The sequence below is a fragment of the Podarcis cretensis genome, assembly GCF_951804945.1.
Source record: "Podarcis cretensis genome assembly, chromosome: 5".
NCBI classification, from domain to species: domain Eukaryota; kingdom Metazoa; phylum Chordata; class Lepidosauria; order Squamata; family Lacertidae; genus Podarcis; species Podarcis cretensis.
Window position 1 is genome coordinate 8,588,883 of NC_137174.1, and position 12,539 is coordinate 8,601,421.

Here is a 12,539-nt window from a genome sequence, read left to right on the forward strand (position 1 = left end):
TTTGGAGAAATCTTACTGGAGCTCTTCACAATTCCCATTTTGTTTTAACAACCCTGGACAATTTAGTGTCACCCTCAAACTTGGCCGCCTCACTGCTCAGTCCTAACTTTAGAATGTTTATGAACAAGTTAAAAAGCACACAAGCCAATATTAATTCTGCAGCTTTTCCTTGCAGACAACTCATCTGTACATACCTCCCTCTCACTCCTCACCCTCTCTCCCATTCTCATACAGGATACATGCAAAAGAAGGGCCTGCCTTATTAATCCCCCCAAAATCATGAGGGGCATTGGATTGGATATTCCTGTGCTAAGCAACTTTCGTGAGATGAACCATCATGGCTGCTTTTGTTTTTCAGTGTTTTTCAATGACCTTTCAAGTCAGAACAGTTGATGAGTGAGTTGCTTGGATAGCAGGCTGTAGCAGTCCCCGAGGTCTTAAAAAGTCGATGTTTTTAACCCCCTTTTAGTGGTGGCCCCAACCCACCTTAACCTGGCTTTGAAGCTATGATTTACCACGGCGGAAACCAATTCATTGGATTGTCTTCGTGACTTGCACCAATGCCTTTTTAAAATGGTGGTAAACATCCTTTTGCCCCCAGTTTCACCCTGCAGTGTTTCTGGCAATTTCAGCCGCTTGGACTCCTGTGTCTCAAAAGAAACACATCTCAGGTATCACATTAATTAGATTGGTATGAGATTATGGCTTACAAATTGCTGTTTTTGGATACAGATTCCTTATCCATTTTAAACTTCAGCAGTTAGCATGTAATAATATACCATAGTAGTCAGCTTCTCGCAGAAGAGTAGGCAAAAAAATGTTTATTAAAATAGATTGCAACCCCAGAAGCAGGAAATTTAATATTATTAATAAAAACAGGTGGCATTATTCGGAATGTTTTCACTATATACCACTTCATTCATAACACAGTATTTAAAAGGCCCTGCTTGTGTTTTTTGTCTCAGTATAGCATAAATCTTCTTCTCTGCAGAATTGTTATCTGTAATGGAAAGAGTAGCTCAAATTAGCACCACAACGGGGTTCAGGGCCAAAAAAAGTGTTCTTGTAGCTATGGCAAGTTATGACAAGCTACTGCTTCCCTTTTCTGTTGCATATGTTGTGTCTGTAGAAGGACCGTGGGACTCCTTTAGGCCAAGCAAGGGGAACCTGTGGCCCTTTAGGGCTACAACGCCTATGAGCCATAGAATAATAGAATAGTTGGAAGGGACCCTGATGGTCATCTAGCCCAACCCACTGAAATGCAGGAATCTCAACTAAAGCATCCACAACAGATGACCATCCAACCTCTGCTTAAAAACACCTAGGAAGGAGAGCCTACCACCTTCTGAAGGAGTCCGATGCACTGTCGAACAGCTCTTAACAGCCAGAAAGTTCCACCTAGAATCATAGAATCATAGAGTTGGAAGAGACCACAAGGGCCATCGAGTCCAACCCCCTGCCAAGCAGGAAACACCATCAGAGCACTCCTGACATATGTTTGTCAAGCCTCTGCTTAAAGACCTCCAAAGAAGGAGACTCCACCACACTCCTTGGCAGCAAATTCCACTGTCGAACAGCTCTTACTGTCAGGAAGTTCTTCCTAATGTTTAGGTGGAATCTTCTTTCTTGTAGTTTGGAACCATTGCTCCGTGTCCGCTTCTCTGGAGCAGCAGAAAACAACCTTTCTCCCTCCTCTATGTGACATCCTTTTATATATTTGAACATAGCTATCATATCACCCCTTAACCTCCTCTTCTCCAGGCTAAACATGCCCAGCTCCCTTAGCCGTTCCTCATAAGGCATCGTTTCCAGGCCTTTGACCATTTTGGTTGCCCTCCTCTGGACACGTTCCAGTTTGTCAGTGTCCTTCTTGAACTGTGGTGCCCAGAACTGGACACAGTACTCCAGGTGAGGTCTGACCAGAGCAGAATACAGTGGCACTATTACTTCCCTTGATCTAGATGCTATACTCCTATTGATGCAGCCCAGAATTGCATTGGCTTTTTAAGCTGCCGCATCACACTGTTGGCTCATGTCAAGTTTGCAGTCAACCAAGATGTTGAGTCAGAATCTCCATTCTTGTAACTTGAATCCATTGGTTCCGGTCCTACCCCCAGAGCAGGAGAAAACAAGTTTGCTCCGTCTTTCATGTGACAGCCCTTCAGATACTTGAAGATGGCTATCATATCTCCTCTCAGTCTCCTCGTTTCCAGGCTAAATATACCCAATTCCCCTAACTGTTCCCAATAAGACTAGGTTTCCAGAACTTTGATCATCTTGGTCGCCCTCCTCTGCACACCTTGCAGCTTGTCAACATCCTTCTTAAACTGTAGTGCCCAGAACTGGATGCAGCATTCCAGCTGTGGTCTGAACAAGGCCGAAAAGAGTAGTACAGTCATACCTCATGTTACATTTGCTTCAGGCTGAGCGTTTTCCGGTTGCGTCCTGCGGCCACCCGGAAAGGGTTACTTCCAGGTTTCACCGCTCACGCACGCGCAGACGCACAAAATGATGTCACGTGCATGCGCAGAAGTGGCGAATTGTGACCTGCGCATGCGCAGACGCAGGTTGCGTTTCTGCTCATGTTGTGAATGGGGCTCTGGAACGGATCCCGTTCGCAACCAGAAGTACCACTGTACTGTGACTTCCCTTGACCTGGATGCTATTAAGGGGGGTTCTTTTCTGCAGCACAGCCTCTTCTTAAAAGAGATGTGGTTCCATTGTTCAAAAAATTCATGGGTTCAAGATGAAGCCACAGGGAGAGCACAATAAGGCAAGGTGTGTAGGTATAATGAAACAATACACCTTGACAAGATACCCACATTCTTCAGTGCAGGCCCATTCTTAATTGGCCCACCAAGGGATCCAGAGATCTTGGCCTTGTATGTCAGGCTAATGTAAATTGAACATAAGCAAAGAGGTTTCAAGATTGTCTTGCCATGACTGCAATAGGAAGCAAAGTATGATTTGGACGTTGCTTTGAGGTTTCTTAACAAATGTCTAAGTGGCATTGTGCTAGATCTTTCATTTATTCCTGAGAGAAATCCTCATTAAGATTTTTCAAGCCTGACCAGATTACGTCACTTTCCCTCTCCTCTCGTTCCTTGCCCACCCTTTCTCGTTCTCTTCTTTATTTGCTCACACCCCTTGTTCTTTTAAAGAGTTGTGCTATTCCAAGGAGTTGTGCTTTGAGCCAGCAGCTGCATTAATGATGCTTGCTGATTGCTTCATTCTACACACACACACACACACACACACACACACACACACGGTCTTTGAAGTGCGCTCAGGTCTCAGGCTTTAGTTCAAAGGTCACTTTGTTTATTTATGCAAAGCTGGTTCATCTGTGAAATGGGGCTTTCAAGGTCCCTGACATCAAAAGCGCCAAAGCCAGCCACAAGCCCCTCAGTGCAGGGACTGGCATTGTCCCATTACAAATCTGAACTACTATGTGGACTGCAGAGAAATGCTGGGCGTGTGTTTTTAACTGAATAAACGAGTCCTGACCAGAATCTGTTGCTAGCTTAAACCAAGTTGCTCACTGCTGTCTAAAGCAAAGATCTTCTGAAAGCCAAGTACAAATCTTTCTGTTCCAGACTCAGGAATAGCTTATAAACTTTTTTTGTTCAGATTTATCCAAAACCAAACATGTGTTGTCGTTTTTTCCTGTTCAAAACAGCTAGCAAAATACCTGTCAATATGATGCATACCCCCCAACATTTCTCCGATGAAAATAGTAACATCCTATTCCATCATCATCATCATCATCAACAACAACATCTTTTTACTATTTATACCCCCCCCCCAGCTGACTGGGTTGCCCCAGCCATTCTTGGTGACTTCCAGCATATATAAAAACATAACAAAATATTAAACATTTAAAAGCTTCCCTATACAGGACTGCCTTCAGATGGCTCTGGGGTCAGATGACTCCATACCCTCTCAACATTTCTCTGATGAAAATAAGGACATCCTAAGGATAAGCGGGGCATTCCAGGTCCAAATCAGAAACTGGGATGGCTTCTGTAAATCCTGGACTGTCCCTGGAAAATAGGGACACTTGGAGGGTCTTGTGCATCTTGGAGGGACAGCCTATAGACACCCTTGCTGAAGCATGTTTCTGGGTGCCCCATGCTCAGATCTGTGTGAGATCTCCTTGCAGGACCCCTGTCAGTGGGCCTGGGCCAGTAAAGGGTAGGTTTTGCTCCAGCCGGAATACTGTTAAGTGCAGTGTGTTCCTTTCCCCCATAGGAGTGAATAATAATAATAATAATAATAATAATAATAATAATAATAATAATTTATTATTTATACCCCGCCCATCTGGCTGGGTTTCCCCAGCCACTCTGGGCGGCTTCCAACAAAACACTAAAATACAATAACCTATTAAACATTAAAAGCTTCCCTAAACAGGGCTGCCTTCAGATGTCTTCTAAAAGTTTGGTAGTTATTTTTCTCTTTGACATCTGGTGGGAGGGCGTTCCACAGGGCGGGCACCACTACCGAGAAGGCCCTCTGCCTGGTTCCCTGTAACTTGGCTTCTCGCAGCGAGGGAACCGCCAGAAGGCCCTCGGCGTTGGACCTCAGTGTCTGGGCAGAATGATGTAGGTGGAGACGTTCCTTCAGATATACTGGACTGAGGCCGTTTAGGGCTTTAAAGGTCAGCACCACACTTTGAATTGTGCTCAGAAACGAACTGGGAGCCAGTGTAGGTCTTTCAGGACTGGTGTTATATGGTCTCGGTGGCCGCTCCCGGTCACCAGTCTAGCTGCCACATTGTGGATTAACTGTAGTTTCCGGGTCACCTTCAAAGGTAGCCCCACATAGAGCACATTGCAGTAATCCAAGCAAGAGATAACCAGAGTATGCACCACTCTGGTGAGACAGTCCGCGGGCAGGTAGGGTCTCAGCCTGCGTACCAGATGGAGCTGATAAACAGCTGCCCTGGACACAGAATTGACCTGTGCCTCCATGGACAGCTGTGAGTCCAGAATGACTCCCAGGCTGCGCACCTGGTCCTTCAGGGGCACAGTTACCCCATTCAGGACCAGGGAGTCCTCCACACCTGCCCGCCTCCTGTCCCCCAAAAACAGTACTTCTGTCTTGTCAGGATTCAACCTCAATCTGTTAGCCGCCATCCATCCTCAAACCACCTCCAGACACTCCAGAATGGCAGCCATTAGCTGATATGGGAGAAAGTAAAGGCCTTGCACTCAAGTACACCATTACTGCTGCTGAAGACCAGCGCTCCCCTTTCTGTACAACAGCAGCTATATGGGCCACTCTGCCCATTTGCATAAGGCAGGCATCCCCGAACTCGGCCCTCCAGCTGTTTTGTGACTACAATTCCCATCATCCCTGACCACTGGTCCTGTTAACTAGGGATGATGGGAGTTGTAGTCCCAAAACATCTGGAGGGCCAAGTTTCAGGATGCCTGGCATAAGGCATTACAAGATTCATCTCCTTAACACGGACACTGGCACCAGAGCCTGCAATAAACCCAGATGCCAACTTTGCTGCCACATACACCCGGACAACACCATTACTGGCCCCAACAACATCACACATACCATCTCGGGACTATTTAATTGCTCATCGTCTAACATTGTGTATGCCATCAAATGCCAACAGTGTCCTTCAGCTCTCTATATTGGACAAACAGGCCAAACCTTACGCCAAAGAATAAACGGACATAAATCTGACATCAGGAACCACAAGACAGAGAAACCAGTAGGAGAACACTTCAATCTCCCAGGACATTCTATACAAGATCTCAAAGTAGCTGTTCTATTACAAAGGAATTTCAGAAATAGACTGGAAAGAGAAGCTGCTGAATTGCAACTTATTACCAAACTTAAAACCATGGAGAGACCTGGTCTGAACAAAGACATTGGATTCTTATCTCATTATACAGGACAAAGCCATTTTTCACCTTCTCACCCCTTGCTTTTTCCTGTAAGACCTATTGCAGTCGTTAAGAGTCGTCAACAGGCTCATCACAGCTATCTGCCAATCACCCAATCCCACCACCCTTCTGAGTAATGCCCCTCCCCACCTTCTCACTATATAGAAGGGTCTGGTGACTTCTGTTTCAGTGTATCTGAAGAAGTGTGCATGCACACGAAAGCTCATACCTAGAACTAATTTAGTTGGTCTTTAAGGTGCTACTGGAAGGAATTTTTTTATTTTGTTTGGAGCAGGATTAGTTAGGGACTCCTTTGGAATCTCCTCTAGGGGGTTTCTTTCTTTCTTTGCTGCCCTCAAGCTTGGGAGTCTTCTCGCCTCCAAAAGTGGCATCGGGATTACTGGCTTTGTCTCTATATCCTCCAGAATGAATGGATAAACCATAATATTTTTTTGATAGCCTGTGACCCTGGTAAGAAGCCACATTGGCCAGTGGTAATGACTAATTTTCTCCCACACACGTATACATGGGCTTAATTATGTATACTACTACTACTACTACTACTACTAATAATAATATCCATTTTTGAGGCTATATGCTTCACATTTTTTGCTTAATTTGGGCCCAGGAGTACTCAAATTTAATGACCAGAAAAGATCCATAATTTACGGAAGCATGGCTGAAAAGGTGCAGATCAGATATTACAGTCAAACCTCTTCTTACATCTGCCTCTGCTTGTGTCCACTTCGCCCAACGTCCACTGCAAACCCGGAAATAACTGGCGGGTTTGCCGCCATCTGCGCATGTGCAGGAGCGGTGATCACCGCGCATACGCAGAAGCGGCGTTCATACATGCGCAGAAGTGGGCAATTGCCGCCTGCACCTGCGCACAACGACGCCTCTCCCAGCGACCTGTTTCGACCTCTGGATAGACCTCCAGAACGGATTATAGTCACAGGTAGAGGTTCCACTGTACTTTTGATTTTAATTGTGGATAAAATTGTTCATAAAGGCCAAAGTGTGGTATGTGTTCATAGAGGATGAAGTGTGTATAACATATACTAAAATTTTCTTCATTAACCCTTCTATCTGATACTGATCAATCATATCTCTGTTGAGGTAGCATTCCTGGTGTAAATCAATTGCGCTACTCCAGTCAGCATCCTGCCTTCCAAATATGTAGACCTCTAAATGTCAGCACCATCTTAAAGCTACTCCTTATTGACGGCCAACAAGACTGGTAATTTTAATATGTTCCTCCAAGTCGACATCATCTGTTCATCTCAGATGGTAATGACCACCCCATTTTTAGACACCTAGCTCATAAACTACTACTGAAGAAGTTAACCACCTGCTTGCCTTCTCTGCTCCCTCACCGGAGATGAGTACACATCGATTTCTTATGGATACAAGGCCAGCTGAAGATGCTTAGCTAGCTGAGGTCTAAGATGTGGATGGACTAGGATGTTCACATATGAAGTACAGTACGTAACATCATCACAGTTGCTCTAAGACCAAGCCAAGCAATCCATCAGATGATTCCAGGCTTTTTCGTAGAAAGTATGGCTGTAGGAGGATTTGGGGCTTCAAGGAGAAGGATCTGGTTGACCCTCACCTCCCCAACACACATTCTTTCAACAAGGAGAGGGATTTCTACTGTCCTCTCAAATCCCCCCCCCCATTTCTCTTCTAATTTGCACATGGGATTCAACTAAGATATATCGATTTTGTAATGTTAATTCTGGCGTATTAAGGTTTGTCCCCAGGGTATTCTGGAGTCTTTGCTTTCCTCCTGTTAATTTTCAGTGGAAGTCAAAATTTATCTGTTTAGCAGAATTTTATTGCTTTTCCTAGCAGGGTTCTTTGTGACTACTTGGAATTCAAGGGAGAAAACTCTCCTCTCAGCTACAGTGGTGCCTCGCAAGACGAAATTAATTCGTTCTGCACGTTGCTTCGTCTTGCGATTTTTTCGTCTTGCAGAGCACGGATTCCCCGGGTATTAACGGCTTTAAGAAAAAGGAAGCAAACCCGCAAGACGTTTTCGTCTTGCAAAGCAAGACCATAGGGAAATTCGTCTTGCGAAGCAACTCAAGAAACGAAAAACCCTTTCGTCTTGCGCGTTTTTCGTCTAGCGAGGCATTCGTCTTGTGGGGCACCACTGTATAGCAAAAAAGAAGCAACAAACAAGCTGGTGCCTCCATTATACTGCCACTAAAGCTATGGAAAGTTTGTTGCTAGCCAGAAAGGACAGCTGGTTTGCCTTTCTGTAAGGCCTGCATTTGCAGCTAAATCTGCCATTCTTTGTTTTGCAATAAACTGATGAAATTCAAAGGCAGAAGAACTAGAAACCAACTGCAGAGAGTGCACTAGAAAATGTAACGTGAGCCTCAAACCAAAAGCAAGCAAACACCTCAATTAACTTAATATTAGGGAAACAACCAATTCTGCAAACATGGTTTCTAAATGTTAAGCACAAAGTTATTGCAGCTCTTCACATTGGTTGATCTGCTCTGTTTGTTTTTCTCCAAGTTCTAGGATCTAGGCGTCTCAACTGTGGCAATTGCATCAGTTTCAATCAGGGCATCAATGGAATCTCTTGAGATACCACCCTGAAAACGCATCCCATTATCCCAACTGCCAAAATGAGTAATGAAAACATGCAAGTGTGAATGTTTGCTGTTGTGCATTTTGTTCCTACCATGTAATATCCCCTTTCCCCATCCCTTTCGTATGCCTCTTACCAGTTCCCACACCCAGAGCTTTCTCACCGAAACCATCTAAGGAGCTTTGCACTCGTCAGCCACCTTCTTCTGCATGCATATAACTCACTAGATTGGTCTGTATTGTTGGGCTTTCTGTGGGCCCAACCAGATGTGCATCTAAATGCATATTTAAGTGCAGATTCTGTCTTATCTGCGATACTTTGCTTCAGTGGAACACTGGGGTGTGCATCCAGGTGCAGGGCGATCTTTACCCAGGGGCGCAAGGGGTGCAGTGCACCTGGGCGCTAAATTCTGGGGAGCGCCAAATGTATACCTACTGTATACCGGTCCCTCTCGATTGGTGGCAGTGAAAAGCAATGGAGCGAAAGTCCCCTCCCACCCCTCTTCGTTCGCTCTCCTACTCCATAGCGTCAAATATTCCTGACGAGTCAGGAAACAAAAGCAGTTATTTCCACTGCGTCGTTGTTACAGGTGAGCGATTTTCCTCCCCCCCCAAAGTGAACAACTTGAGCTTTTTTTTGGGGGGGGGGAGCCAAACAGTGAGTTCACCCCCTCCCTACAAAATCTGGGGACAGCTAAACTAAATTTGGGGGTGCTGGTTGGGTCTTTGCACCCCGGCAGCGCATATGCTAAAGACGGCTCTGTCCAGGTGTTTATCTTGATAGGGATTAGAATGCACATTTGCATTTACATCCAGGTGAACATTCAGTTTGATAGCAAGGGAGTGAAGGATAGGCAGCAAATTTAATTAGATGCATATCTTTTAAAGTTCCTGGGAAAAAGTGGTAGTAGCTGTGGTTTGGAAAATGCATGCATGAAGACTCATAATTTCTGGTGTACTTTGCTGCTTTAAACTGTGAAGGGCTTCAAGTGGTTCAGAATAAGCCAGAGTATTTGCCCAATAGAGGAGGCTTAATGTGTTTTAGAGCTCTTTAACTTTGTGGGCTGAGGATGGGAAGAATGATGTTTGGGGAAAGCATGAGGCGGCTTTATAAAATGATGTCGTCGTGAGCTCGATTGGCATTATTTCACGCAATGTGCAATGGACATGGAATTCCCTACTATGTTTCCTTAAAAAAAGATTTAAAAAATTGAGGGAGGGTGCACCCTAATTTCACACACTTTTCACATGAAAGGAAGACCACTAAAAATGTTTAGGGAAATACTTTGAACAAGACTAGATCTCTTGATGGCAGAGAGCTGCTCCTTTGGGATGGCCTTTTTGTTGTTTTGTATCAAATATGTGGAGATATTAGCCTTTGCCTCATTCTTCCTCCGCCTCTCGTTCCACATGATGTCATTGACTGGCTGGCTTCCAGCTGGGGAGCCCTCAAGGGAAGAAAGCTCAGAGCTCGGAGGTTGGTGATGGGACAACCACGAATAGTCAGAGGAAGAAGATGGAGAAGACTGGGAGGAGGAGGTGTTGGAAGCTGTAGAAGTAACTGGGTTTTGTGAGCAGGAGGAGTCTGTGCCAGAGGGAGGAGCAGAAGCAGAGGCAAAAGTGGAGGCTGGAAAGCAGGGGGAGCAAGAGGCAGGGATGAATCAGGCTGGTGAAGAAGCTGGGGGGTGTCTCCCTTTCCTGCTGTGACCAGCTCCCCTCCTCCCCCCATGTCTCCCAGAAACCGCAGAGGTATGAAGAGGGCGGGGCAAAGACAGGCATGGCGGCATAGTCTCAGATTGCTTGGGAAGGACCCAGGGGAGGAGGAAACTTAAGATAGCTGTGGGAAAGTAGGGACCTTAGTCCCCATAACTGCCTCATAGGGGCAGTATCTACCAGGACGAGTTGTTGTGTTCTCTAGGCCTAGCCTCCTGAGTCTACCTTGTTTTCTTGAAAAAGTCCATGGAACTACAGTAGAGAAACATAGAGAGATTGTGGACAGAAAAACAGAGCAACACCAAGCTTTGTGGGAACTTTGATCTAACTCGGGATGCTTTGTTGTCTTAATGGCTCAACATGGATAAGGATAAACTCACTCCAAATCGCCATGATTCACTTCATTCTTTAGCCCCAGTGCACACAGTATTTACTGTGGTTTCCTATGAGACCTAAGCCATCACAGGTGGTTGTTGTTGCTGGATCTGCCTGTCCCGAGAGAATGGGGGGTGTTCCTCCAGGGATGAAGTCAAACTGCTGTGTGTTAGCAGCACCAAAGTAACCTCCCTGGGACACAGATCTGGGCAGTGTGTATGGAGGCTGCCCAGAAGACAAGACCACCCTCTTCTCGGCCTTGGAAAGCAGAGTGATGCGTTTGATACCAGCTTGGCTGAAAAAGTTTCTAGAAGGAGACGTACAAGGAGCCATCCAACCACCTTAGGGACTCCAGATTTGTGTAGGGCTTACTCTTTAGCCCCTTCTTCTCCCAAAGACTTTCTCTTGAATGAGTATAGCTGCAAGGCAGCAGAGATTTAGGGGTCAGAGTTTTCCTTCCCAGGCTGACAAGTAGGAACCAGGAAACACAGTGTTGCATTTTATGAGAACAATCAGCTGATCCCACCTCCACAATCATTTATTCCAATTAAAAAACCCCAAACTGCTTGACTGAGATTTGCATTGAGTTCCTTTTCCTAGGAATCTGTTATGAAAACTTTACTAACAGAACAGTGTGGAAATTTACTTTCATGGAGAAACACCACACTTAACTATGAGCACCTTCTGAAACGTTCTGGGGATTTCAAGGAAGTCATCTTGCTTGTCATACAGGCACAGATAAATCCATGCATTTGACAACTGCTCCCTTGTCTTTAAGCTGATCCGATTATGTAGTGCAAAAGTCTACTGCATGCAAACTGATTATGTTTCAGTTGCTACCGTAACCAATAAATATGTGCAATTGTCTGTATACAGTGCTGCAAAATCAAAATTGATTTCATTCCCTTCTTGCAGTGATTTAAATCCATCCACCCTGTAAATGAGCATAAAAGTTAGATTGTAGATTTCTTTATTTTTACGCAGCAACAGTGTTCACCTTCTCTACATTTTGGCAGTCACCTCTGGCACAATCCCTCCCCCCACTCAACCAAATGCTGGCCATGATGTTTTCTGAAACCCTTCTGTTCAATATATCCACCTTATCTGCATTTTTAATTCACCCACACCCATCCTTCAAACTTTTTATTTTTGGGGGAGAGCTTTCCTGATTCTTGCATGCAGCTCCACAGTTTGAGGATTTGGCTGGATAACGAGCAGCGATCTTCAAAGGATCTGGCGCATTCACAGCAATTTGGTTCACATGAAAGGCTTGGCAGCCTGTCAAGTGCAGCTGAGAATGCCAATTAGTTGGTGTGCATGAGTGGATTTGGGGGCGGGAGGGGGCTGCACTCTGGTGGGCATACTGTAACATGAGGCTGGAGACAAAAGAGGGGAGTCCAGCCTTGCTATACAGGGCTGGGCAAGATTAAGTTCTAATTGACAAAACCTCTGCTTAAAAATCTGCAAGGAAGTCCTGTGGGCATTTAATGGATCTTTTTACTGTCTTACCCTGTAGAATTTCAGGGCTCGGCGCTGCGTTTTCAAAATCCTCGTTTCCAGCATATTATTGCCATATGTCGGTTTGCTTTGCTACTAGCTACCTGTAACAAATAGCTCCAAATATACCCCGAATGGTTCCTTATAAATTTCTTTTTGAGTTGCAGAAACTCAGTGGTAAAATGGTAAAATCTGCAAGCAATTTCCAGTTTTGAAAAGTGAAGCAGGCAGAACTCTGCTGCTCTGTGTTGGGAGCATGAGCACGGAGCGTTTTCCAGAGCATCCTCAAGAATACTAGGCCATTGTATCTTTGGTGTGGGATCCACCTGGTTGCTTGTTTTTCCTCTTAGAACCCCCTCTGCAGCCTGATTTTAGAAGGACAAAGTACAATACAGAAGGGTAGACATACAGAAGGGTAGACTGAGGCACCAGTTACCTAGTCAG

At 45.1% G+C, this 12,539-nt stretch overlaps 2 protein-coding genes across 3 annotated transcripts in view; one reads left to right on the forward strand and one right to left on the reverse strand.

The window, feature by feature from the left end:
• FGFRL1 (fibroblast growth factor receptor like 1) overlaps positions 1-12,539 on the forward strand; it is a 175,667-nt gene that overhangs the window by 145,034 nt on the left and 18,094 nt on the right. The gene's annotated exons all lie outside the window — the stretch shown is intronic.
• The window catches only part of SPON2 (spondin 2), a 269,742-nt gene that overhangs the window by 134,577 nt on the left and 122,626 nt on the right, over positions 1-12,539 (reverse strand). Inside the window, exon 7 of one of the 2 annotated variants that reach the window (XR_013838607.1) lies at positions 1,637-1,776. The exons of the other annotated variant lie outside the window; for it this stretch is intronic. The gene's annotated coding sequence lies outside the window, so the exon portion shown is untranslated. Of the gene's footprint in view, positions 1-1,636; positions 1,777-12,539 lie in introns of those variants that run through there. 2 annotated transcript variants of the gene reach the window in all.